Source organism: Sus scrofa, unplaced genomic scaffold (assembly GCF_000003025.6).
Source record: "Sus scrofa isolate TJ Tabasco breed Duroc unplaced genomic scaffold, Sscrofa11.1 Contig52, whole genome shotgun sequence".
In the NCBI taxonomy this organism is placed as follows: Eukaryota; Metazoa; Chordata; class Mammalia; order Artiodactyla; family Suidae; genus Sus; species Sus scrofa.
The window spans coordinates 92,276-111,191 of NW_018085233.1; the positions used below are offsets into that span (position 1 = coordinate 92,276).

Genomic DNA, 18,916 nt, shown 5'->3' on the forward strand with positions numbered 1-18,916 from the left:
GTTTACCCATCATCTTTTTTCCTCCCCTTTCCCTCCAGCTCCCAATACTCCCCCTTTCCAGGCCAGCCCCTTCCCCTGAGCTGCCTCCTCTTTGAGTCATTTCCCCTTTTCAGCCCCCAAAACATTGGCTCTCTCTTACCTCTGGCAGAAAGGAGAGGAAGGGCAAATGGGCTTTGGGTACCAGGTGAGCGCTTTCCCCAGTGAGCACAAGAACCGCCAATCACCGCACTTCCCCCACCCGGCACCCCACTCCATTAGGAGCGGCAGGAGATCCAGGGAGTTTCCCTCCAACTTCCCTGTCGTCGGAAGGCCCCGGTGGTCAAGCCTGGGAGGTGCTGCATGCACACCGCCTGGTGTCTCCTGGGATGTAAAGAGGGAAGTGATGGCCCAGTCTGGATGGGGTGAGATCAGCGCGCCCCCGGGGGAGGACCCCGCTGCAAAAGCAGCTAGGGAGCCCGGCAGGGCAGCAGAGCAGAGGGGACGGGGCACGCCCAGGAAAGGGGAGAGGGGCGGGGCTCCCGAGGTTGTGCTCAAACCCGGCCCACGCCCCAAGTGTGCACACAGGATGGGGGGGAACGCATGATTGAGCACAGGGGCGCGGGGGGTGGGGGGTATGGGAAGACCCGCATGCGTGCAGAGAGGGTCCAGGCAGGGGACGTGTGTAGGCAGTGCGTGCGTGTAGACCTATGTGGTGGAGAGGAGAGAGCGGAAGGGAATGCTGAGGAACGCCCAGGCTAGGGGCAGACACTGGGAGAGTGGGGGACTGAGGTAAGGTAAGCACCATAGCTGGACTCCCCAAGCCACTGAAGAGGCCAGGGATTGAGCCCAGGAAAGGGGAGAGGGGCGGGGCTCTGGAGGATTATCCTGTGTGCAGGGGCTTCTGAGCTGCAGGCACACAGCACTGGGGCGGGGGGGGGGGGGGACCCGCGGGGGCGGGGAGGGGCGAGGGAGGCAGGGATCAGCTTGCATGCCCCGCGTGCATTGGGGTTGCATGCTTGGAGGCGTGCTTGGAGGCGCAGGGAGAGCCGAAGGGAATGCTGGGGGACACCGCAAGCCTGTGGGACTGAGGTAAGGATGTCAGCAGAGCTCCAGCTAACAGCTTCAGGTTAATTTATTATTTGAGATGGGGGAGAGGGTTTCTCTGTTGGAAAATCTAAGGGAAGCTATTGACCTCCTCAAAACAAAACAAAAAAACACAAAACACAACACAAAGCAAAACACCTGGTGGTTCCTGGGCCCCTGGATGGCCATCTGTAGACCCCCGGCAAGAGCTGAAAGAGCAGAGCAAAGCCAAATGGATGACTTTAGTATTCGCTCCTGGGTTTGGGGACTCTGCGACAGGGGGACAGAACAGGTGACTGCACTTTCGCCTCCTCTCTCTGTGGGCCCCTTCTGGGCTTGGGGTGGCTTGGAGGCCGGGTCATCTGCCTTCTGGGACTTGGCGCCTTCAGAGAGGGGGCGAATTCTACCAAGGGGTTGTTCTCCAGGGTAGGGCGGTACGGGGGCCCATGGCCTCAGCCAGCCAGCCTGCAGTGATGGGGAAGGGGCCTCACCACCAGGCCCCATGAGCCTCCCGCTGGTCAGCGCAGATCTGGGCACTGGCCTCAGACATGCTGGTCAGTGCTGCTCTGGCTAAAGTCGAAGCATGGGGCTTAGAGGTGCACTCAGGTCTAATCCCCCCCCACCCCCTGTCCTAGGGTCTCCACAGCCTGGAGGGGAGGCGTGTGACCCTTACCCCCGGTTGGGTGACTAGGAGATCAGTGGATTGGGGTTCTGATCCCCACTTTGCCATTAACTAACTGGGATGTGAAGCAATTTCCCTGAGCTTCCTGTGCCTGACTTTCCTCATTTATAAAATGGGAGAATAGCTCACAGCATAGTTGGAAGTGTGACTGAGACGAATAGGTTCCTGGCACGTGGAAGCATTTAGTACATGGCAGCGTGCCTGGATGTACCAATATATATTATTTCCTGATAAAGTACAAATTGTATGAAGAAAGACTGTATTAAACTGCTGATTTCTTTTTGGCCTCTTCTAGGCACACCTAGTTTTGCCATCTTCAGCCAAAGCCCACCAGGTCCATCTTGTGAAGTCACATGCCTGAAGTAAGTGGCCCTTTAGTTTAAGTTCTTAGTGATGTTCTGAGAGACAGGGCTTAGTTCACCATTAGCTCCCAGCTGTATTGCTGCCCGGGTCTCCAAGTCTTCACACTTGCCTGCTTCCCTCCTGTTTCATTCTCCCTTACTTCCTCTGAGTGACAGAGTTACTGACTGGTTCAGAGCACACGCCTTGATGTTGGACAACCCACGTTCAGATCCCAACCCCACTCTGCTCTACCACTTTTGGTGTGATCTTGGGCAAGTTATCTCACCTCTTTTAGAATCCTTTCCCTTGAAGTCCCTGTCATGGCTCACTGGAAAGGAATCTGACTAGTATCCATGAGGTTCAATCTCTGGGCTCACTCAGGGGGTTTATGATCTGACGCTGTCTGACCCTCCCTCTAGGGCCAAGTTTGGTTATGGCCAGCACCAGATTGGTGCAGAGAATTAATAGGGAATGTGTTCTCTTCTGTTTGACGGTATCTTGTCTTACCTTTTAAGTCTTTACTGCCTTTTGAGTTTCTTTTTGTCCCTGGTGTGAGGGTGTGTTCCAGTTGCATTGATTTACATGCATCTGTCTGGTTTTCCCAGCACCACTTAATGAAAAGACGGTCTGTTTCCCATTTTAGATTCCTGCTTCATTGATTGAAGATTAAGCGGGCAAAGGCAACTGGGTTTATTCTGGTTCCTCTGTTCTGTTCCTTTTGTCTGTGTGTCGGTTTTGGTACCAGCACCACCCTGTCTTCATTACTTGAGCTTTGTAATATTGCCTGAAGTCTGGGAGAGTTGTGCCACCTGCTTCTTTTGTTTTGTTTTGATCCTCGGGATTCCTAGGCAATTCTGGGTCTTTTATGGGTCCACATACATTTTTGGATTGTTCATTACAGTTCTATGAAGAATGTCATCGATCATTTGATAGAGATTACACTGAGTCTGTAGAATGCTTTGGGTAGTATGGACATTTTTATGATATTAATTCCTCCAATTGAGGAGCATGGAATATCTCTCCATTGCTTTGAATCCTCTTTAATTTCCTTGATTAATATTTAATAGTTCTCAGCATATCAGTCTTTCATCTCCTAGGTCAGGTTTATTTCTAGGCAGCTGATTTTTTGGGTGCAATTTTAAAAGGTATTGCAATTTTGTGTCGCTTTTCTAATATGTCATTGTTAGTGTACAGAAATGTACCTGATTTCTGAATGTTCATCTTGTGCCCTGCTACTTGGCTGAATTTGTTGATCAGTTCAGATAGGTTTTGTGTGGAGTCCTTAAGGTTTTCTATATGAAGTATCATGTTGTCTGCATGCAGTGACAATTTTACCTCTTCTCTTCCAATTTGGATAACTTTTATTTTTTGGCTTGTCTGATGGCTGTGGCTAGGACTTCCAGAACTATGTTGAATAGCAGTGGTGAGAGTGGGCATCTTGTCTTGTTCCAGATTTTAATGGGAAGGCTTTCAGCTTTGCTCCATTGAGTAGTATATTTGCTGTGGGCTTATTCACAAATGGCTTTGATTTTGTTAAGGAATGTTCCCGCTTTGGTAAGAGGCTTTAGCAGGAAGGGATGTTGGACTTTGTCAAATGCTTTTTCTGCCTCTGTGGAAATGATCATGTGGATTGACTTCTGTTCATGTGGTGTATGATGTTGGATGATTTGTGTATGTTGAACCCATCCTTGTGAACCTGGGATGAATCCCACCTGGTCGTGGTGTGTGACCTTTTTTATATGTTGTTGGATTCAGTTGGCTAGAATTCGTTGAGCATTTTAGCATCTATATACATCAACGTTATTAGCCTATAATTTTCCTTTCTTGGTAGTATCTCTGTCTGGTTTTGGTATTAGGGTGATCGTGGCTTCCTAGAATGTCTTTGGGAATGTTCCTTCTTCAACCTATTGGAAAAGTTTAAGGAGGATGAGTATAAGTTCTTCTTTGTATGTTTGGGAGAATTCTCCTTTGAAGCCATCTGGTCCTGGACTTTGGTTTGTAGAGAATGTTTTTTTTTTTTATTATATATTCACTTGCATTTCTAGTGATTGGTCTGTTCACTTGATATATTTCTTCTTTATTTAGTTTTTGCAGGCTGTGAGTCTCCAGAAAGTTGTGCATTTCTTCTAGGTTGTCAAATTCGTTGGCATATAATTGTTCATAGACGTCTTCTATGGTTATTTTTTTATTTCTGCATTATCTGTTGAAATTTTGTTTATTAGTTTGTTGTTGTTGTTGTTGTTGCTGTTTTTCTCAAATCTTCTTGGTGAGTCCAGCCAGAGGGTTGTCAATTTTCTGAAGACAAGCAAATCTCCATTTCTGGGTGAAATATGAAGGAGTTGGACTTTGCCTGCTATTTGACTTGACTGCCACCTAGTGGGAAAAGAGCCTAAGTGACAGGCTAACCGAAGGGTTGTGGTAACTGCAGAAATGATCACTACCCAGCTTGCCCTAATGTGTGCAGGGGACGGTGTTGTGTGGCTTTTCCCCTACCTGTCTAAGAAATTGTCCTGAGACTTGATCTTTGTGTGAATTGATCTTGATATGCATTCCCAATGAGAGCGCCGCTTACTCCCCCTCGCCCACCACACGCTGGCCCCAATTTGGTTTTGCAAGCACTTACCTTCAAGTTGGCCTCAAGCTGAGGCGGAGCTCTCCAGGGTTGTCCTCTTCCTTTCAGCGCGCCCTCTAGGGGGGCCACGGGGGCAAGGGGCGTTGCCTGGCCGGCAGGTCCTCATGGTCTTGGCAGGTCCTGCGCAGGCTCGCAGACCTCCGCGACCCCCCTTTGCTCTCCAGCTGGGCAGGTCCGCCTGGCGCGGTGCAGGCACGTAGGGCCCAGTGGTCCCCCTTTGTTCTCCATCTGCCCAGCTCCTAGGCCACCTGCTAGTCTCCCGCGTTTCAGAAGCCCAGCACGCACAGAAAGGGGGGGGCCTATCGCTCCGCCCATTGCCACGCCCACAAATGCCCGTTCTCTTTCTCCAGCGTGGCAATTCGACCTGACTTTCCTTAGAAGCAGGATTCACAGCCAGCTGCGCGGTTGGGGTAGGTCCCCCTGCCTTGGGTCAGAGATCTTCCTGCAGCTTCAGCAGCCAACGGCAAGGTAGGAGACCAGCAAGTGCCCCTCGCTAATCTAGGGATGCTCCTCTGAGGAACAGTCTGGCCCTCCCTCTAGGGCCAAGTTTGGTTATGGCCAGCACCAGATTGGTACAGAGAATTAATATAGTATATGTTCCCTTCTAGGTGTTTGACGGTGTCTTGTCTTGCCTTTCAAGTCTCTACTGCATTTTGAGCTTATTTTTTGTCCATGGTGTGAGGGTGTGTTCCAGTTGCATTGTTTTACACGCATCTGTCTGGTTTTCCCAGCACCCCTTAATGAAAAGACGATCTTTTTCCCATTTTATATTCCTGCCTCATTGATTGACGTTTAATTGACCCAAGGCGTCTGGGTTTCTTTCTGGTTTCTCTCTTCTGTTCCTTTCGTCTGTGTGTCAGTTTTGGTACCAGCACCACCCTGTCTTCATTACTTTCACTTTGTAGTATTGCCTGAAGTCTGGGAATGTTATGCCTCCTGCTTGTTTTTTGTTTGTTTGTTTTTTGGTTTTTGTTTTTCCTCAGGATTGCCTAGGCAGTTTGGGGTCTCTTATGTTTCCATATACATTTTTGGATTGTTTGTTACAGATATATGAAGAATGTCATCGATCATTTGATAGAGATTACTCTGAATCTGTAGAGTGCTTTGGGTAGTATGGACATTTTTATGATATTAATTCTTCCAACCAAGGAGCATGGAATATCTCTCCATTTCTATGAGTCCTCTTTAGTGTCCTTGATTAATATTTAATAGTTCTCAGCATATAGCCTTTTCTAATATGTCATTGTTAGTATCCAGAAATGGAACTGATTTCTGAATGTTCATCTTGTGCCCTGATACTTTGCTGAATTTGTTGATCAATTCAAGTAGTTTTTGTGGGGAGTCCTTGGGGTTTTCTATGTGTAGTATCATGTCACCTGCATACAGTGACAATTTTACCTCTTCTCTTCCAATTTGGGTAACTTTCATTTCTTTTGCTTGTCTGATTGCTGGGGCTAGGACTTCCAGTCCTCTGATGAATAACAGTGGTGAGAGTGGGCATCCTTGTCTTGTTCCAGATTTTAATGGGAAGGCTTTCAGCTTTTCCTCCATCGAGTATTATATTTGCTGTGGGTTTCTTCATAAATGTCCTTGATTATGTGAAGAATATGGAGCTGAGTTCCCTGTGCTATACACTAGGTCCTTGCTAGTTATCTATTCTGTAGGTGGTAATGTGTATATGTCAACCTCAAACTCCCAATTTTTTCTCCCCCCGCCCTGCTTAGCACCTGTCTTTGCTTAAGCCTTTCAGAAATTCAGGTGCACTGTCTACAGGCTCTGCCTGTCAGTGTTATTTCTGTATGAATACTCCCACATAGAATATTACCTATTTCTGCCCAGGAAGAAATCTTGGAGCCATTTGGGGATCCTCTCTCCCCAGGCAAAAGCGTGGATTTGCATTGTTTGGGGGACCACAGCTAGAGTTCTCTTTTCCTGATTTCCTTTTAAATGTCAAATACTGGTCTTCACTCCATGGGTGTCTGGCTTTGTGGCTACAGTGAGCTCACCATTGCATAAGTGTGACCTACTCTGCACCAGCCTCTCCCTCTGCACATACTGATTTATTTGCTTGGATTGTCCTTCTCTGTCTTGCTACCCTTGGCAATAGTAAGGGGTGTATTGTCAAACATCTTTTGAAACTCTCAGGAAAAGTGCCTGCAATATTTCCACTACACTTTGTTCTTGTCTTCTTGAAAGCAACTTGAGGTAGGCTTCTAAGACAGTGACTCTATTGAATCCTTCTGCAGCAGTTTGACTCCTAACACTGTCAGGCACATAATTAGTGCTCTGTAAATACCTGTGGGATGAATAATTGAAATCAGGTAGTGGAAGGTGTGAATGGGACTCACTTTAAAATGGTATCACATATAGGTTCCCAGCACATACTATAGGACCAACCTCATTAAGACCCTATGGTATCCATAGATATTAATTGCTTTTGGCATTATGGTGATCTCTTCCCATTTTGAGAAAGTGAAATTTGATGTTTATCTTAACATTTTGTATTATCTTGTTCTCATAGAATTGTTTTTCATATTAAAAAAAGTTCTTATTCTATTCTATTCTATTCTATTCTATTCTATTCTATTCTATTCTATTCATTTTGCCTTTTAGGGCCACACCTGTGGCATATGGAAGTTCCCAGGCTAGGGGTTGATTTGGAGCTGCAGCTAAGCCATAGCCACAGCAATGCCATATCCAAGCTGCCAGATCTGAGCTTACTATCTGCCTTTTGTAAAGAAATTTTTAAAAATTTAATTTAATTTAATTTAATTTTTGTCTTTTTGTCTTTTTAGGGGTGCACCCTTGTCATATGAGGTTCCCGGGCTAGGGGTAGAATCTGAGGTGTAGCTGCCAGCCTACAGCTACACCAGATCAGTGCCATGTCTGCAACCTACACCACATCTCATGGCAATGCTGTATTCTTAACCCACTGAGCAAGGCCAGGGATTGAACCTGGGTCCTTATGGACGCCAGTAAGATTTGTTTCCACTGAGCCACAGTGGGAACGCCTATAAAGAAATATTTTAAACATTTAAATTAAAAAATTTTTATTGGGGTACAGTTGATTTACAACCTACACCACAGCTCATGGCAACACCGATCCTGAACACACTGAGTGAGGCCAGAGATGGAACGTGCATCCTCATGGATACTAGTTGAGTTCTTTAAAGCTGAGCCTTCTTCCCATTTTTGAGAAAATGAAATTTGGTATTTGTCTTTACATGTTGGTATTGGCTCATATTCATAGAATTATTTTCATATTTAAAAATTTCTTTTTTAAAAATTAAAGTTGATTTACAATGTTGTGCCAATTTTTTGCTATACAGCAAAGTGACCCAGTCATACACACACACACACACACACACACACACGCGCACACAATCCCTTTCTCATACTATCTTCCATCATGTGGGACCTCATTGCTTATCATTGTCCTCACAGAATTTAAATCCTTTCTGAATGCTCCAGTCATTTCTTTAGTCTCCTCATGGCTGATTTCATTTCGTGGTTCCTCAAGGTATAGATCATAGGATTGAGCAGCAGAGAGATGACAGTGAAGGTCACGGAGATAGCAGTATCTGTGGGGAGGGTGGTGAAGGGCTGGGCATAGACGTAGATGCAGGGCACGAAGTGCAGGGTCACCATGGTGATGTGGGAGGTGCAGATGGAGATGGCTTTCCTCCTGGCCTCCCCCTGGTGAGACCTCAGAATCCTGAGGATGACTGTATAAGAGATGAGGAGAAAGAAGAATATAAACCAGCTGACCAGTCCATTGTTGGAAATCATCAGGAGCTCCGGGTGAAGGTATCAGTGCAGGCAAGTTTGAGGACCTGGGGGACATCACAGTAGAAAGTGTCAGGAACATTGGGTCCACAGAAGGGGAGTGGGAGCAGCAGGGAGATCTGTGCAGTGGAATGGACAAAGCCCCCCACCCAAGAGGCCACCATGAGGCTAGTGCATTGTTCCTTACTCATGATGGTCAGATAGTGGAAGGGTCTTGAGATGGCCACATAGCAATCAAAGGCCATCATATATAGAGAGAAAACATCTGCTCCCCCAGAAGATGGAAGAAGAACATTTGGGTGACACAGCCATTGAAGGAGATGGTCTTTCTCTCTGACAGAAGATCAACTAGGACCTTAGGAGCTGTGATGAAGGAGAAGCAGATGTCAAGAATGAAGAGATTGAAGAGCAGGAAGTACATGGGTGTGTGCAGATGAGATTCCCAGGTAACTGTCACCATGATGAGGAGGTTTCCCACCAGAGTTGTCATGTACACCAAAAGCAAAAAGACAAATAAGACCCAGCTCAGCTCTTGAGACTAAGTAATTCCCAGGAAAATAAATTCTTTCACTCGGGTATAATTTCCCTGATCTGTTGGATCACAGATTTCTTTTTTCAAGTATATCTCTGGAAGAAATAACAGCATATTAAAGAATGTATTATGAAATCTACTATTGTCTTTTCTGTCATGAGTTTTTTTTTTTCTTTTTCTTTTTTGTGGCTGCACCTGTGGCATATGGAAGTTCCTGGGGCCAGGGGTTGAATCTGAGTTGCAGCTGCAGGACTATAGCATGGCCCCAACGGTGCCAGATCCGAGCCATATCTGTGACCTATGCCATAGGTTATGGCAATGCCAGATCCTTAACCCACTGAGTAAGGCCAGGAATGACCCTCATCCTCATGGATACTAGTCTGATTCTTACCACACTGAGCCACAACAGCAGCTCAGACTTCTAAGCTACAACTCCAACTTATATGATATTGTACATCAACTATGCTTCAAAAGAAAATGCAACCTTATCTATGAAAAAAAATCTATTCCATTTCTAGAAAGTATGTACATATGTTATGTTCACCAAATATGTATCCTAGAATATTTGTAGCAGTTTGTAATTGCCTCAAACTGGAGAATGACACAGATGTCAATTCACAGTGGAGAAGATAAACTGTGTTAAAATCACATACTACTACACAGCAATGGGGATGATCTACTTTATGTGTAAAAATATATATGAATCTGAGACATGATGTTAGATGAAATAATCCAGGCACAAAAGAGTACATATGCTTTTATTTGTTCATACAAAAACCAAAATATACACAACTAAGGGAATATGAGGGAAGCTTTTGAGGTGCTGATAATGTTTTGTTTTTTAAATCTGGGTGCTTATGGCAAAGATATATTCAGCTTGTGTGAAAATCCATTGACCTGTAGAGACTTATGTGTGTTTTTGTATATGTTCTTCAGTAAAATGTTAACAAAATCAACATGGCTTCAAACATTTTAATCTCTTGTAAAGAATAAACTTCACAAAGTAAAATTTAATTGACCACTCGCTTTCATAATGGTTGTTTTATAATAAAAAAAGTTAGAGCTGCTACAACTTGAGAGTTACCTTCTCATTCTTGTCTCACTTATTCTTGTCTTACACAGTGGCTCTGCTGTCCACCTATTGTCCTTTCTCTGATCTGATTTTAATTACTGTATGTTTTCCTCCATTATACCCTGCGGCACATGGAGTTTCCAGACCAGGGATCAAATTGACCACATTTTCGACCTATGCCTACAGCTGTAGCAACAGCAGATCCTTAATCCACTGTGGCAGGTAGGGGATTGAACTTGCATCCCAGCGCTGCAGATATACTGCTGATCCCCAGTGGCAACAGCGGGAACTCCTGCTCTTCTAGACTTAGGAAAAAATCCTTTCAAGCTCACAGTTCCCCAAGCAGCACTCTCCTTTCTACTCAATAAGAATAAGAACCTCCTTTTTCATTCCATTAATTTTTGTAATTTCATGCAACAACATGGAATGATAAGAATAAATGTTCCGAATAGTGATCAAAGATTTCAGAATCCCTGAATTAAAATTCCCCAGGCTAACGACTTACCATATCTAGACAGTGGAGAAATCATGCCCAAAGGAGTCTTTGGTTGATTCAGAATATAAAAATATTTCAATGGATGACAGCATCTTACTCTAAAATTTTTCTTTTGCTATTGGAAGGATAAGTGAATAGTTTTCAAATTTTCTACTCAAGAAATCTCTGTGACAAGAAGAGCTTCCTGTGTTTCCTGTGTTCTCCTCCCTTCTTTCTCTCTCCTATTTTTCTTGACTATTTCTATTTTTTCCTTCCTCTACATACCATTTCCATGACTGTATTAGTGCTCTACAGAAACAGAACTGATACGATCTATATCTATATCCATGCCATCTATCTATATCTATCACACATATATATAGACACACACTTAGAGAATTATTATGTAGAATTGACTGTGCTATTATGGAGGTGAAGTTCCACGATCTGCCTTCTGAAAGCTGGAGACCCAGGAAAGCTGAAGACCCAGGAAATCTTATATTGTAATTCAGTCTTGTTCAAGGTCCTGAGAACCAAGGGAGCCAGTGGTGTAAATGATGAGATGAGAAGTCCCAGCTCAGGCAGTAAGGCAGGAATAAAGGGGTATATTTCTCCTTCTTCCACCTCTTTTGTTCTATTTGTGTCCTCAATGGATTGGATCCTGTCTACCCATTGGGGGGGAAGAGAAACTCATCTTTATTCGAAGGAGCAAGCCTTGATTCAAATGCTAATGTCATCTGGAAACACCCTCATAGACACACCCAGAAACAGTGTTTAAACTGGGTGCCCTGTGGCCAGTCCAGTTGACACATAACATTAATCATCATAAAGATGTTGAGATCATCTTTTTAAGAGAAAGCTGACTCAAATATAAGTCCTTTCCTTAAGTAATTTACAGTTGAGACAATAAGAGTGTTTCAGCTTGTGGGACTGGCAGAGAGAAAAGTGAGGAGAATCAAAATTGTGAGGATTTATATTAAAAACAGTCCCTCTTGGGCTTATAATGTTTGTAAACTTTGTCCTGGAGGTTTTATGGGACAGTGTCACATCCCACACTTGCATTTTGGATACACATATGTGCATCATCTAGAGAATTTACATGATTTGGGCTTTACCACTTCCTAGATGGTTTGAGCTTGGGCCAGGTACTCAATCATAGCACCAAACTCATGAGAAATATATGAGAGGGTCACAAGATATGGGTTAGAGTCAGTTCTCAGCCTTCACCATTAAAATTTATCTACAATATGATGATAATAAGACCTACCTCATAAGTGGGACTCTTCTAAAGAGTAGGTGAGATTGCATGTCTATTTTGCAAACTGGAAGGAGCCGAGGATTTTGATTTTGCCAGTGGCTACCCTGTCTCACCAGCTCCAGGTGAGCCCTTCTTTCTCATACATGCCAGGTGCCTTTGTGGGGACTTGTCTGAGAATGGCTCATCTTGCTACTGATGCTGTGGTTCAAAGCCCTCTTCCCAACAACTGGAAATAAGTGTAAAGTGCCATTTATCTTCTAGGGATTTTTTTTTGGCCTAGGAATTTGAACTAATGCATGTGTTAAAAAAAATTGAGTATTGTATCACACATCTGCTTATAAATAAATTTATTTCTGCATGCAAATGTAAATATAAGCATTTTCATTTAAAAAAAAAAACCTTTACAGAAAGAAAGCAAACTGCAATCTTCAATTTGTGCTTCAGTCATCTGGATACCTGGCCTTGGGGTATGGGGGTGGGCAACTTTCAAAGTCTCAGCATTATAGCAATGTGGGCAGGATTATGGAGCTCTGTTTTGTTTATTTTTTCCCTCACTTTTAGTGAAAATTTATGTTCATTTTATTGCTTCTAAAACCCATCATATCCATGTGAAATATGTATTATTTTCCTGATTTCATGGATGAGGAAACCAAGACACAGAATAATTAAGTAACTTGTTCAAGTTTTCACCCCTGGTAGAGCCATGTCACAAACCAAGATCAGTCTTATTCCAAAGACCTATGGTCTTGGGAGTTCTCTTGTGGTGCAGTGGGTTAAGAATCTAGTACTGTTTTTTCATTGGCTCAGGTTGCTGCTGTGGCATGAGTTTGATCCCTGGCCTGGGAATTTCCATTCGCCATGGGTACAGCCAAAAAAACAAACAGAAACCCTAACTACTGCAACTATACTTCTTCCCAGTGTTGGTCAGCCCTTCCCAGAAAATCCTGGAAAGGAAAAAAAAAAAATCCTTTGCCAAGCAAGTGAAAGTAGAATGTGGGTGTAGGGTGATGATGTTAGAATCTGGAGCCTGGTGAATAAAAGGTTTGGCTGAAGGTGACTCACATGAGAGGATGTCAGAAGTGACTTGGAAAAACAAAAGCAGAATTTTAAAAGTTGACTTTACAGTCTTTAGAGGTACCTTCACCCAGAACCTCCATCAACCACAGAGTGTTCCAATGCAAGGTGCAGAAATGTGTTCTGGGTAGCATTATTCAAACACAAGCTCCTTCTTAAAATAATGGATCTTGAGGGTTCCTACAGATGCTGTCTTTGTACAGAGTGGGGAGGATACTTTGAATCTACAGCATTGTACACATTGCGTTAAAACACAGGCCCAATAAAGAAGGAGGGAAGGGAAGTGGATAAAGAAATACAGATGTGGGGAGGGATAAATTAGGAGTTTGGAATTAACATATACACTCTACACTACATAAAACAGATAACCAACAAGGACCTACTGTATAGCACATGGAACTCAATATTTTGGGAAAGGCATCTATAAGTGAAACCTATAAGGGAAAAGCATCTGAAAGAGAAATATGTACATATATCTGTATGTATATCTGAATCACTTTGCTGTATATCTGAATCACTTTGCTGTATACCTGAAACTGACACAACATTGTAATCAACTAGACTTCAATAAAAAAAAAGAGCTATAATTTTATCTGTTTTTGCAAAGTCAAAAGAAGGATCATTAGGGTTTCTCAGAAATCACCCCAAAGGTTATTTGGAAATCACCCCATGCTTTGGAAACAAGCTTATCAAAATAAGCACCCAAGCTTTGGAAACAAGCTTATCGAAACAAGCTTATCTTGGAAACAAGCTTATCTTGGACAGAGCCTGTAAACCCAGGGTTACCTTGTACCCCAGCTTCCCAGAAAGAATGCTGCTCCATTCTCTACATTGAGTTGAATCTATGAGAGCTCTCCTATGTCATGATTTTCTCTCTCCCAATATTGAAAAACCTCTACTCTTAATTGAATCCCTAAATTTTTAGAAGCCTTATGCATATTGAGTTGCAAAGCTGGCCAGATTCCATGTACTAAATTCAGGAATTGCTGACTTTCAGTGCTGTTTTTCCAAGGCAATTGTCCTCCTGAGAGGCAGGAAGTAGCCAGGCACCTAATCAACTACCTTCAAAGCAATTCAAACCTCACCATCTTCCCTCCCACCCCCAAGTAAAATGCATCACATCCCCTGGAGCCAACTGAACTTCCTCTTCTATTTACAAGCCACAATTTCCTTCTTCCACATAGTGAAAAACTACCACTTTTCTTGGCTTCATTAAAAGTCTTGGTTTCAAAAGGAACATTCTATACATTTGTAGCATTTCTGAAAAATCTACACCAACAGCTTTTGAGTTTTGGAAGTTCACAGGCAAGCACTAACAGACTCAGTCTCCAAGTGAAAAAAATCAACCCTATTATGATGCTCCCATTGCATCTTAGAAGTAGGTTCTGGGGAAATTCTATGTTTCATGGACAGCCTACCTCAAGGCTAGCAATTTGGTTATGTTTTTCTTTCAGCTGGGAAAGGGCAGCCTTGAGGAATCACCTCATTCCGACTCTTCACCTGACAGTGCCTCGACCACCTCTCTTGTCCCTCAGCCACAAGCCTAATAAAGAAATTAGCAAAGGGAATATTGTTGCATATGAATGTGGAAGCCTAGTGGCCAATTCGATGGTGTTCTTGTGGGAGTCATTAAAATGTCACCAAGTCCTCCTCCTTTCTCTCTATCTCCCTCGTCGCCTCTCTGCCCCGTCTCACACGTGCATGCAGAGACACTAGTGCATCTTCAGGATGTAGCCTTTTCTCCAGAGGAAGCCCATGAGACAGTGCATTATCATCCTTGGCTTAGGAGGAACATGTTGTGTTGCACCACACCATGGACCGTGTGGTTTTCCTTCTTACCAAAATTGTTTTGCTTTCAACCAGCTGGGAAATGAAACTTAAGTAAAAGGGTAACAACAGAAAAATGAATCAGAACTCAGTGGCTACTGTTGGGTAGCTCTCAGAGACTGGAGGGTGTAGATTTATATTTATTTTTTTATTTTTTTGCTTTTTAGGGCCATACTCATGGCACATAGAAGTTCCTGGGCTGGGGCTGAATCTGAGCTGCAGCTGCCAGCCTGCACCACAGCCACAGCAATGCCAGATCCAAGCCCTGTCTGTGACCTACACTACACCTCACGGCAATGTCAGATTCATCGCCCACTGAGGGAGGCCAGGGATCGAACATGCATCCTTATGGATACTGGTCTCATTCATTACTGATGTGCCACAGTGGGAATCCCAAGCTTGTGATTTTATGTCATCTAGATAAATGATAGACATGTGTGTAAACAGATGCAATTGACCTCCCCCTCCCCTGAGTTATTGAATCAGGTTGTATTTTGTGTTCAGACATAGTTTGAGGAAGTGTCAGAGACAATGGTGTGGCAGGGCTTTCTGAGTTTCTGCCCCTGGGATCATATTTCTGTAGCCAAAGTGTGGCCTCTGCCTCTGTGCATTGGCACAAATTAAGTCTCAGAGAAAGAGTTTTTGGTGAAGCAGAAAGAATAGCTTAACTGCTTTGCCAGGCAAAGGAGGCCATAGCAGGCTAAGGCCTCAAAACTGTGTCCCATCTTGAGAGGAAATAGCAAAGAGTTTATAGATTCAGCTCAGAAGACAGGGTTATTGATTAAGGTGTCTATATTATTCTCCCTCCATAGATCATTTCAGAGTCGTTAGGTCCATCAGTCGGTCCAGTGATGGTTTTGAAACTGACAATGCTTATGACTTGAACCCAGCCAGCAGATTGGGACTTGAACCCAGCCTAAACCCAGACTGGGACTTGAGCCCATGTGCTGGGAAGCAAATTTAGCCAAAGCTAGATTGCGACTTGAACCTATAGTTTTTACATTAGAATCATTCATCTGGTGTCTGGACTTACTGAGGTTCAGGTTCTTTGTGTCTCAGTGCAGAAGAAACTCAGCAAGAGAGACAGTGATAGGCAAGATTTATTCAGATGCTGGTGAGAGATGCAAGCAGGCAGGCAAGGAGGCTCTACCCTAAGGATTAGGTGGGCTACAGTTTTATAATCCAAGAGAAATGGGGGTGGGAAAAACCACCTATTTCTCTTTCTTCAAGTAGTAGCTTCTCCTTGGTATCCAGTATCAGAGTATTTGACCCTATAGGTCCAAACTAGAACTGTCATGGTGCTTATTCAAAACAGCAGAAGGGTGGTCCTTAACTCCTACCCTTGGTGTGAACCTGAATGCCAGCCTCACCCCATCCCCCACCCAATGACCTGAGGTGCATATCTGGCACCTCCCCTAGTCAAGCAAGCCTGCCTCCTTCTGAAGGCCCTCCCAGGTGAGCACCAACCCACAATGATCTCCCAAAGGTCCCCAGGTCCCCTCTCTCCATCCATGTTCCCCATTGGGACACCCCTCCCACAACAACCACCTGTGCAACTATCCCACTCCATCCCTATCAGTGTCTGGTTGTCTTTGTGGTTATCATTCCTTGACCTTCTCTTTGGAAAGAAGATTGCTTACAGGGAAGTGGTGATAGGTGGTGTTCCATTACAAAGAAAAACTAGATGCAATAAGACACTAGGTGCAATACACTCTAACTAGAAAGTAAACATTAGTAATACGTTTGTGTGTCAAGGCAGGGCATAAATAATGGAGATGGTTTTAACTAGTTATTTTTTAGCTGTAACAAAATTTCCTAATCAGTAATTCTGGAGTTAGTCTTTTTGAGACTGAGGGGAGCCTGGAAGGTGAAAGGAAAGGCTTTTACTTCAAAAATGAGAACTCAGGAGTTGACAGGTTTCATTCTGGAAACAGTGATCAGACTCAAGGTCTTGATGCATCCAACTACTAGGATAAACTCTATCTGGGAGTGTAAGGGTAGAAAGAAAAAAGACCCAGCCGTTGTGGTTCAGTGGTTAACGAATCTGACTAGGAACCATGAGGTAGTGGGTTTGATCCCTGGCCTCGCTCAGTGGGTTAAGGATCCAGCATTGCTGTGAGCTGTGGTGTAGTTTGCAGATGCAGCTTGGATCCAGTGTCACTGTGGCATAGGCTGGCGGCTACAACTCTGATTAGACTCTAGCCTGGGAACCTCCAAATGCTCTGGGTGCAGCACTAGAAAAGGCAAAAAAAAAAAAAAAGGAAAGGACACATTTGTATGAACTAGGTTCTAAAGTGGCTTTTGGTATGTATTTTTTATAGGCAATTTCATAAAGAAAAACAGTCTAGAGATGAGAGCTGCCTGAGCAAAAGTAGCAGAACCCTATGAGTGGTGACTTGACAAGAATCGCGGGCTGGGTTAATGCTTAAAATGTTAGAGCTGATTGATGGGAGCAGGAAATAATGAACAAGTGAGTCAGTAAGTTAATGGATGCTTATGGGGCCAGCCCAGGTCCAATGAGGGACAGAAGTGAAGTTTGTCTTCAACACTCGCCAAGCTTTGGTTACCTCCCCTGGGCGCTCTTCTAACCCACTGGCTCTGCCTTCATGTTCTGACCCCTTATCTCTACTCTCTAAGCCATAGTTTATCTTTGACCCACTGTAATCTTTTGCTATGAAACTCTCTTGCACTGTGTACCTCATCAGCTTCAGGGTGATTCTTTGAGTTGTACGTAAATAACAGGAACACTTACTGTCATATTTTAATGACAAAGCTAGAAATTTTAAGGAGTTCCCTTTGTGGTTCTGTGGGTTAAAACTCTACATAGTATCCATGAGAATGGGGGTTCAATTCCTGGCCTTGTTCAGTGGATTAAGAATCCAAATTTATTTTTTATTTTTGCTTTTTAGGGCCTCACTTGAGGCATATGGAAGTTCCCAGGCTAGGGGTCAAATTGGAGCTACAGCTGCTGGCCTACAACGTGGCTACAGCAATGAGAGATATGAGTGGTGTCTGTGACCTACACCACAGTTCACGGCAATGCCAGGTCCTTAACCTACTGAGCGAGGCCAGGGATTGGACCCACAACCTCATGGTTTCTAGTTGGATTTGTTTCTGCTGTGCCATAATGGGAATTCCAGGATCCACTATTTTTTAAGAAAAAAAAAAGCTAGAAATTTTAAGATGATAGGTGCTTTTAATTCTATGTACATTCCATCTTTTCCACACCATTTTTTCCCCTAATAATGATGAGTATAGATCATACATAGGAGAAGAGTGTAACAGGTCAATGGGTAATGGAATGTGAATTAGGCATAATAGTTCAGTTATTAAAATGGATCCATTTTCCTTTACCTGAGCATTTACTGTCTGCCATGTATGTTTTACATATACCATCTCATTCTAAGCTTCACAACAACTCCAAGAGAAGGATCATGTCAGCATCTTTGTGTAGGTGAACTGTGACCTGTGAAGAATTAAAATAGCTCAAGATCACACGGATGGATGGCAGAGATAGGATTTGGACCCAGGTCTGTTTAACTCTGAAGTTAGAGCTTTCAGCCACAGTGCTTCACTTTTTTAATTCTAACCATATTTTCCAGACAAAACCACAAGCCTATATTGCCTCTTCACAAATATGAACATATTGAAAGATAGAGTTTTATTCTTCTTTAGCACCCTTTCTCTTTCTTCCTCCCTTTCTCCAGTGGGCAGAATGTAAATCCTCAATGGTGTAGTCAGTCTGATATTTGCTCTGGTAAGACTGCAACAGCACACAAGTTCTTGAGTAGTGAGAACAGATTGCTCTTGGTGTAGGATCCCTGAGGTTCCGCCTGCCTTTGTCATGAGAATGTGAATTTGGTATGTCTAGTTCTGCATAAGATAAATCCCTTAAGGACATTATGGGAAATATTCCAAAGCTTCTTCATTCCTGATAGGAATCTAGGAGGAAAACCACTACATACCTTTGAGGTTCTCCATGGGTCACAAGCCCATATGGAGCTTAACTCAGCAGAAAAAATGTTCTTAATCTGTGATAGGCCCATATATACTCATATATGTGTATTCCAGAGGCAGTGATCATGAGCTCTTTCTAGAACAGGATTGCAGTTTGGCCATGGACAGGTCCAGCAATGAAATAAATTGCATTCCTGTGGCAAGAAGAATTGACCAA

At 43.7% G+C, this 18,916-nt stretch overlaps 1 pseudogene; it reads right to left on the reverse strand.

The window, feature by feature from the left end:
* Nucleotides 1-8,118: 8,118 nt before the first annotated feature.
* Nucleotides 8,119-9,539, reverse strand: LOC110258861 (annotated as a pseudogene).
* Between the last annotated feature and the right edge of the window lie 9,377 nt (nt 9,540-18,916).